This window comes from Orycteropus afer, unplaced genomic scaffold (assembly GCF_000298275.1).
Source record: "Orycteropus afer afer isolate SDZICR_OR568_19922 unplaced genomic scaffold, OryAfe1.0 scaffold00182, whole genome shotgun sequence".
NCBI classification, from domain to species: domain Eukaryota; kingdom Metazoa; phylum Chordata; class Mammalia; order Tubulidentata; family Orycteropodidae; genus Orycteropus; species Orycteropus afer.
Genome location: NW_006921769.1, coordinates 2,429,696 through 2,439,691, shown reverse-complemented (window position 1 = coordinate 2,439,691; position 9,996 = coordinate 2,429,696).

Sequence of the window (9,996 nt, the reverse complement as noted above, 5' to 3'; positions counted from 1 at the left end):
TTTGCCGTCGAGTCGGCCCCGACTCATAGCGACCCCTCCTTGGGTTTCCGAGGCAGTATCACTACGGAAGTAGGATTGCCCAACCTTCCTTCCGAGGTCATTAGCCATTAGAGAGATGCAAATCAAAACAACAATGCGATACCATCTGGCCCTGGCACTAATAACAAAGTTCAACAAGACAGAAAAGAACAAATGCTGGTGAGGATGTGGAGAGATTGGGACTCTCATACACTGCTGGGGGAGCTCTGGTAGCATAGTGCCTAAGGCACTTGACTGCTAACCAGATGGCTGGCAGTTCCAACCCACCAGCCACTCCTCGGAAGGAAGATCAGGCAATCTACTTCTGTAGTGATACTGCCTCGGAAACCCAAGGAGGGGTTGCTGTGAGTCAGATCTGACTCGATGGCACATAACAACTACAACAACATACACTGCTGGTGGGACTGTGAAATGATACAACCACTGTGGGAAGCAGTATGGTGATTCCCTAAAAAGTTGGAATTAGAAATACCATTTGACCCAGCCATTCAATACTAGGTATATATCCTAAAGAAGTGAGAGCCAGGACAAGAACAGATGTATGCACACTCATGTTCATTGCAGCACTATTTACAATAGCCAAAAGATGGAAACCTAGGTGCCTGTCAACAGGAGAATGAATAACTAAACTATGGTACAAACACACAATGGAATACTATGCAACCTTAAAGAATAATGTAGAATTGGCAAAACACCGCATAACATGGTTGAACTTGGAGGACATTATGCTGAGTGAAATAACTCAATCACAGAAGGACAAATATTGTATTAGCCCATTATTGTAAAAAGTCAAGGAAAGGTTTATACATGGAAGGAAATTTTCTTTGTTGGTTATCAGGGGGTGTGTGGGGTGGGGAGAGAACACTGTTAAATAGATAGAGGCAAGTATGGATTTGGGTGAAAAGAAGGGCAATGTACCAAATGTGAGTGATCAACACAGTGGCATTGAGGAAGAGGAAGACATAGTGAGGTGCATGGGAGGTACAGACAACAAAGATGAACCCTTTTGCACATACAGTAGTGCATTGTCAGTGAAGGCAAACATTGATATACAGATGGATAGATGGGTAGACAGGCTGAACTACTAGGTATGTCTATGGAGGGGGAGAAAATCCAGGGGAGGACAGACAGAATGGCAGGAATCCAGGTAAGGGGAGGGACACAACCCTACCCAAAGAGGCATGAAGTGAGGGAAAGAAAAGCTGGAGGATGACAAACAGAGTGGCAGGGATCCAGGTAAGGGGAAGGACACAGGTACCACCCCCAAAAGGCAGGAAGCAGGGGAAAGAAAAGCCAGGGGATGACAGACAGAGTACCAGGTCCAGGTAAGGGGAGGGTGAGGATATTTAGAACAGCTAAGGGAGACAAACTTGTCTGTCAGTTTGTCATACTATGGTGGCTTGCATATTGCTGTGAGGCTTGAGGCTGTGTCACCGGTGTTTCAAATGCCAGCAATGTTGCACATGGTGCACAAGTTTCAATGCAGCTTACCGACTGAGACAGACTAGGAAGAAGGAAGAGGTCATCCACTTCTCAAAGAATTGGCCAGGGAAAACCTTATAAATAGCAGAGAAACACTGTCTGATACATTACTGGGCAACTTTATGAATAGCTCAGAAACACTGTCTGATACAGTGCAGGAAGATGAGCCCCTTAGCTCAGAGGGCTCTCAAAATATGACTGGGAAAGAGCTGCATCATCAGAGTAGAACCAACCTTAATGATATGGGTAAAGAAAAGCTTTTGAGACCTCCATTTGCTGATGTGACATGACTCAAATTGAGGAGAAACAAACATTCATTGATAATTGGAACATGGAATGTACAAAATATGAATATGGGAAATTTGGAAGTTGTCAAAAATGAAATGGAACACATAAAGATTGATATCCTAGCATTAATGATCAGAAATGGACTGGTTTTGGCCAATTTGAATCAGACAACCATATGATCTACTATGCTGGAAATGACAATTTGAAGAGGGATGGGTGACATTCATCATCAGGAAGGATGTTTCAAGATCTGTCCTGAAGTACAATGCTGTCAGTGATAAGATAATATCCATATGCCTATAAGGAATGCCCGTTACTACTACTATTATTCAAATTTATGCACCAACCACCAAAGCCAAAGATGAGGAAATTGAAGATTTTTTATCAACTTCTGCAGTCTGAAATTTACCAAATGTGCAATCAAGATGTGTTAATTATCACTAATGACTGGAATGCAAAAGTTGGAAGCAAAGAAGAATTACTGGTACTTGGAAAATCTGGCCTTGGTGAGAGAAATAATGCTGGAGATCACATGATAGAATTTTGCAAAACCAACAACTTCTTCATTGCAAATACCTTTTTTCAACAACACAAACAGCTGCTATACACATGGACTTCGTGAGATGGAGTACACAGGAATCGGACTGATTGCATCTGTGGCAAAGGGCAATGGAAAAGCTCAATATCTTCAGCCAAAACAAGGCCAGGAGCTGATTGTGGAACAGACCATCAACTGCTCATATGCACATTCAAGTTGAAGTTGTAGACAATTAAAACAAGTCCATGAGAGCCAAAATATGACCTTGAACACATCCCTCCTGAATTTAGAGACCATTTAAAGAATAGATTTGATGCACTGAACACCAGAGAAATTGTGGGATGACATCAAGAACATCATCCATGAAGAAAGCAAGAGGTCATTAAAAAGACAGGAAAAGAAGAAAAGACCAAAATGGATGTCAGAAGAGACTCTGATACTTGCCCTTGAGCAGAGAGTAGCTAAAACAAATGGAATGGATGACAAGATAAAAGAGCTGAACAGATTTTAAATAGCAGTTCTATTGGACAAAGCCAATTACTATAATGAAATGTGCAAAGACCTGGAGTTAGAAAACCAAAAGGGAAGGACATGCTTGGAATTTCACAAGCTGAAAGAACTGAGGAAAAAATTTAAGCCTCAAGTTGAAATATTGAAAGATTCTATGGGCAAAACATTGAATGATGCAGGAAACGTCAAAAGAAGATGGAAGAAATATGCAGAGTCACTGTACCAAAAAGAATTGGTCAATGTTCATTCATTTCAGGAGGTGGTATATGATCAAGAACCAATGGCATTGAAAGAAGAAGTCAAAGCTACACTGAAGGAAGTGGCAAAGAACAAGTCTCCAGGAATTGACGGAATACTCATTGAGAAGTTTCAACAAAAGGTGCCCCACTGCAGGCACTCACTTGACTATGCCAAGAGATTTAGAAGACAGCTACCTGGTCAACTGACTAGAAGAGATCCATATTTGTGCACTTTCCACAGAGAGGTGATCTCATAGAATGTGGAAATTATCAAACAATATCAATAATATCACACACAAGTAAAATCTTACTGAGGATAATTCAAAAATGGTTGCAGCAGTATATTGACAGAGAACTTTCAGAAATGCAAGCTGTTTCAGAAGAGGATGTGGAACGAGGGATATCACTGATGATGTCAGATGGATGTTGGCTCAAAGCAAAGAATACCAGAAAGATGTTTACTTGTATTTTATTGACTATGCAAAAGCATTTGAGCGTGTGGATCATAACAAGTTATGGATAACATTGAGAAGAATAGGAATTCCAGAACACTTGATTATACTCATGAGGAATGATGAACTAGGAGGCGATCATTCAAACAGAACAAGGGGACACTGTATGGTTTAAAATCAAGAAGGGAGTGTGTCAGGGTTGTATCTTTCACCATACCTGTTCAATCTGTATGCTGGACTGTATGAAGAGGAACATGGCATTTGGATTAGAGGAAGAATCATTAACAACCTGCGATACACTGAGGACACAACTTTGCTTGCTGAAAGTGAAGATGACTTGAAGCACTTCCTGATGAGGATTGAAGACTACAGTCTGCAGTATGGATTACATCTCAATAAAAAGGAAACAAAAATCCTCACAACTGAACAATAAGCAGTATCACGATAAATGGAAAAAAGATTGAAGTTGTCAAAGACTTCACATTGCTTAGTTCTACATTCAACATCAATGGAAGCAGCAGTCAGGACATCATACTATGGGGAAACAGTACTGGGGAAAACAGCTGCAAAAGAACTCTTGAAGGGCTGAAGAGCAAAGATGTCTCTTTGAGGACTAAGGTGCACCTGACACAAGCCATGGTATTTTCAATCACCTCATATGCATGTGAGAGCTGGACAATGAATAAGGAAGACTGAAGAAGAGTTGATGCTTTTGAGTTGTGGTGTTGGCAAAGAATGCTGAAAGTACCATGGACTGCTAAAAGATCTAACAAATTTGTCCTGGAGGAAGTGCAGCCAGAATGCTCCTTGGAAGCGAGAATGGCCAGACTTTGTCTTACCTACTTTGGTCATGTTGTCAGAAGGAACCATTCCCTGGAGAAGGATACCATGCTTGGTAAGGTGGAGGGTTAACAAATGAGGGGAAGGTGCTCAACAAGATGGATTGACACAGTGGCTGCGGTGATTGGCTCAAGTACAGCAAGGATGGTGGAGTTGCCACAGGACTGGGCAGTGTTTTGTTCTGCTGTGTATAGGGTCACTATGAGTGGCAGATGACTCGACAGCACCTAACAACAACATGGGGCGGGGACGGGTGTGCCTAAGACCATGTATAGGTTTAGCAGACAATATTTCTATAAGTGTATTTGTATGTTCTGTAAGAATTCACAGGTATAGGGATCAGGTCTGCTGGTCTGATAGAGCCTGGTGGAACAACTGAGACTTGGCTCCTAGCTGCCCTTCAGGTCTGGAATTGAACCCACACCTGTGGCTTCCTGCCAAACAAAAGACAAGCATATGAGTTGAACATTTACTTGAGTAGATACACTCCTTGGAGAGAATAATCATGGGAGAAAGAAGGGCTGTTTATGCACAGGGAGACAGCTCAGGGGGCAGGAGTGCACTGAGGGATGGAAACAAGGAAGAGGTAACTATCGGGAGGAAGTGGGAGGTGGGAGGGGAGCTGTTGCATTGGGGTAAATTGTAGTCAATGTCATGAGACAAAGTGTATGTGAACTGCTGTATGCAAAGTAATTTGCTCTGTACACTTGCACGCAATCACAATTTAAAAAAAAATGTTAAAAAAAAAGAATTTCCAGGTATTAGTAGAGCTGACAAGGGGTAAGTTTGTAGTCACTTCTTGGCCACAGTCAGCTACCCAGAAGCAACAAGTAGTTGAACCTGTGGGCTTAGGACCATAGTTGCAGGGAACATCAAGCTCAATTGGTGTAACATATTACACAAAAATATTGATCCACCTCCTACTTTGGCGAGTAGTGACTGGGATCTTAAAAGCTTGCAAGTATCCATTTAGATGCAACGATGGGTCTCTCCTCATCCAGAGCAAAGAAGAATGAAGAAAACCAAAACTACTTGGAAACAATTAGCCCGTGTGACTGGTACACCGTGTAATCCTCAGCCTATATGACTATGAGACCAGAAGAACTAGATCCTGCCTGGCTACCACTTTCAATCACTCATAGAGGGATCTATGGAGGAGATTCTGGATACAGTGGGAGAACAATGTGGAACAAAACTCAAAATCATTAAAAAAAAAAAGGACCAGTTTAAGCTCTGGTAGCATAGTGGCTAAAGGCACTTGACTGCTAACCAGAAGCCTGGCGGTTCAAACCCACCAGCCACTCCTCGGAAGGAAGGTTGGGCAATCCTACTTCCGTAGTGATACTGCCTCGGAAACCCAAGGAGGGGTCGCTATGAGTCGGGGCCGACTCGACGGCAAATAACAACAACAACAATGGTTGCATTAAAAAAAGAGTCAACATTCAACCATTTCAGGAGGTAGCATATGATCAAGAATTGATGGTATTGAAGGAAGAAGTCAAAGCTGCATGGAAGGCATTGGTGAAAGACAAGGCTACAGGGATTGATGGAATACCATTTGAGATGTTTCAATAAACAACTGCAAGACTGGAAGTGCTTACCCTTCTATGTGAAAATATTTGGAACACAGCTATCTGGCTAACTGACTGGAAGGGTTCCATATTTGTGCCCATTCCAAAGAAAGGTGATCCAACAGAATGCAGGAATTATCAAACAATATCATTAATAGCACATGCAAGTAAAATTTTGCTGAAAATATTTCAAAAATGGTTGCAACAGCATTTAGACATGGAATTCCCAGAAATTCAGACTGGATTCAGAAAAAGACATGGAACAAAGGATGCCATTGCTGATATAAGATGATTCTTGGCTGAAACAAAGAATACCAGAAAGATATTTACCTTTGTTTAGTTGACTATGCAAAGACATTTGACTCTGTGGATCATAACAAGATATGCATAACAATGTGAAGAATGGGAATACTTGAACACTTACTTGTGCTCATGAAACCAAAACCAAACCAAACTCACTGCTGTGGAGTTGGACCTGATTCATAGCGACCCCTCCTTGGGTTTCTGAGGTGATATCACTATGGAAGTAGATTGCCCAATCTTCCTTCCGAGGAGTGGCTGGTGGGTTTGAACCATCAGCCTTCTGGTTAGCAGTCAAATGCCTTACTCACTATGCTACCAGAGCTCCTACTTGTGCTCATGAGGAACCTGTAAATAGACCAGGAGGCATTCATTTGAACAGAACACAGGGATATTTCACAGTTTCAAATCAGGATAGGTATGCATCAGGGTTGTATCCTTTTACATACTTATGCACTCTGTATGCTGAACTAATAATCTGAGAAGCTAGACTAGATGAAGAAGAACATGGCATCACAATTGGAGGAAGACTCATTAACAACATGCAATATGCAGATGACACAACCTTGCTTGCTGAGAGTGAAGATGACTTGAAGCACTAACTGATGAAGACTGATGACTGAAGTCTTCAGTTTGGATTACACCTCAACATAAAAAAAATTAGCCACTCCTCAGAGGGAAAATTGGGCACTATACTTCCACAGAGATACCTACCACTTTAGAAACCCAAGGAGGGGTCACTATGAGTTGAATTGATTCGATGGCAGTGAGAAAACAAATACAGAAAACAAAAATCCTTACAACTGGACCAGTAAGCAACATCATGATAAATGGAGAAAAAAATGAAGTTGTCAAGGATTTCCTTTTACTGAGATCCACAATCAACACTCATGGAAGCAGCAGTCAAGAAATTAGAAGTAGTATTGCACTGGGCAATTCTGCTGCAAAAGACTTCTTTAAAGTGTTGAAGAGCAAAGATATTACTATGAAGAATAAGGTGCACCTGACCGAAGCCACGGTATTTTCAGTTGCCTCATATGCATATGAAAGCTGGACAGTGAAGAATGAAGACTAAAGGAGAACTGATACATTTGAAGAGTTGTGTTGGAGAAGAATATCGAATACACCATAGACTGCCAGAAAAACAAACAAATCTGTCTTGGAAGATGTACAACAGAATGCCCGTTGGAAGCAAGAATGGCTAGACTTCATCTCTCATGTTTTGGTCATGTTATCAGAAAGAACAAGTTCCTGGAGAAGGATATCATGCTTGGTAGAGGGTCATAAAAAAAAGGGGAAGACCCTCAATGAGATGGACTGACACAGCAGCTACAATAATGAGCTTAAGTATGGCAAAGATTGTGAGGATGGCGCAGGACCAGGCAGTGTTTCATTCTGTTGCACATATGAGTCGGAATCAACTCAATGTCACCTAACTACAACAACAATGGTTCTTACAAGATGGATGTAAGCAATGTCACTGAATTATATATGTAAAAATACTCAATTGTCAGATTTTTTGTTGTATTTTATCACAATGAATCAAATAAAAAATAATTCTTTAAAGTAATAAAAGGCTCCACAATTTGAGAAATTTGATTAAAAACACTTTTTAAATTAATATTACAATAAAGGGCTATGTGGTAGTTAAGTTTGTATGTCAGCTTGGCTGGGATTAGTTGAGTGGCTGGGCAGCTGAATGTAGTATTCCCCGTGATGAGACTGGTGATCAACTCCATGGTGGAATCAACTGTGAGCAGCTGAGTAGCTGCCTTAGGGATGTGGTTTGCTTCCTGTATATAAAGAGAATCCTTGGGGAATGGTCTCTAGGCTATGGCACACTTCAACCTTGCATGTAGCTGTGTCGTTGTTCATCAACCTGCCATGCTATGCCAATCTTGGGATTTTTAATGGAGTTGAATTAATGGCCTGCTGTATGGTTTGGTAACATCAGAACTATGCCTTATTACTTGTCAACCTTGGGGTTGTCAGCCTCAGCAGCCAGCAACTGAGTCAATAAAAGCCTCCAGGTTCAGTGGGCCGGGAGCAGGAGACAGAGCTGGACCCCAAGGTTGAGGGGCTTTCACCCAGCCCCTAGAGCCTGGCATTTTGAACTCGAACTTAAAGCCTCCAAATTGTAATAATAAACTCCTGTTTGTTAAGGCCATCCCATTTGTGGTATATTCCTGTCAGAGTGGCACTAGGTAACCAGAACAACATCAAACAAAGACATCAGGTCTAAGAGCTATGCTGATAGAATGAGAAAAACTATTATATCATATAACATTTGGCTCAGACAAACATTTAATGCATGAAGAAAAATGAGGTCACTGTGTATTCAAATTCTGTTAGTCGCACTCACATAAAACAAGAGGTACATTCATGATTTAATCAAAGACACACTAATTAAAATGTGTCATTCCATGACTTTTAATATATTAAGCTATTCAAAACAAATTTTTGTTAGATTATCAGTGTTTGGTTATATTAAGAATTTATTACTATCATTTATAAATGTAATTACACTTTAGAGATAGGGAATTTCACTATATGTTAGAGTAGAAATCTTAATTATCTATACTAAAAAGACATGATACAATTATATGTTAAAGCATTAATTACACTACTAAGGATTGTAGTACCAAATGTTCTTTAGAATTTTAATTTGTAATGTTGGTTAAAAGAATATATTTAAATCATTTCTTGACTAAGAAGGATTTTTGTAGTGTGTTTATTTGGAACCAAGAATAAATTTATAATTTCAATATTCATAAATATAAACTGTTGTTGTTGTTAGGTGATGTCTAGTCATCTTTGACTCATAGTGACACTATGCACAGCAGAACAAAACACTGCCCGGTCCTGAACCAGCTCCATGATTCTTGCTGTACTTGAGCCCATTGCCTCTGCCATCATGTCAATCCATCTCGTTGAGGGCTTTCCTCTCTTTCGTCGACCCTCCACCATACCAAGCATGTCACCCTTCTCCAGGGAATGGTCCCTTCTGACAACATGACCAAAGTATGTGAGACAAAGTCTGGCCACTCTCATCTCCCAGGAGCATTCTGGCTGCACCTCTCCCAGGACAGACCTGTTAGTTTTTTCAAGAGTCCACAGTACTTTCAGCATTCTTCACCAACACCACAGCTCAAAAGCTTCAATTCTTCTTTGGTCTTCCTTATTCATTGTCCAGCTCTCATGTACATATGAGGCAATTGAAAATACTATAGCTTGTGTCAGACTCACTTTAGTCCTCAAGGAGACATCTTTGCTCTTCAGCATTTGAAAGAGTCCTTTTCAGCCAATTTGCCCAGTGCTATACATTGTCTGAGGAGCTCTGGTAACGTAGTGCCTAAGGCTCTTGACTGCTAACCAGAAGGCTGGTGATTCAAACCCACCAGCCAGTCCTCGGAAGGAAGATGGGGCGATCTACTTCCGTAGTGATACTGCCTCAGAAACCCAAGGGGGGGTTGCTATGAATTGGGTCCAACTCGATGGCATGTAACAACAATACATTGTCTGATGCCCTGACTGCTGCTTCCATTGGCACTGATTGTAGAACCAAGCAATGTGAAGTCTTTGACAATTTCAATCTTTTCTCCATTTATCATAATGCTGCTTATAGGTCCAGTTGTGAGGATTTTTGTTTTCTTTTTATTGAGATGTAATCCATACTGCAGACTGTAGTCTTCAATCTTCATCAGTAAGTACTTCAAGTCATCCTCACTTTCAGCAAG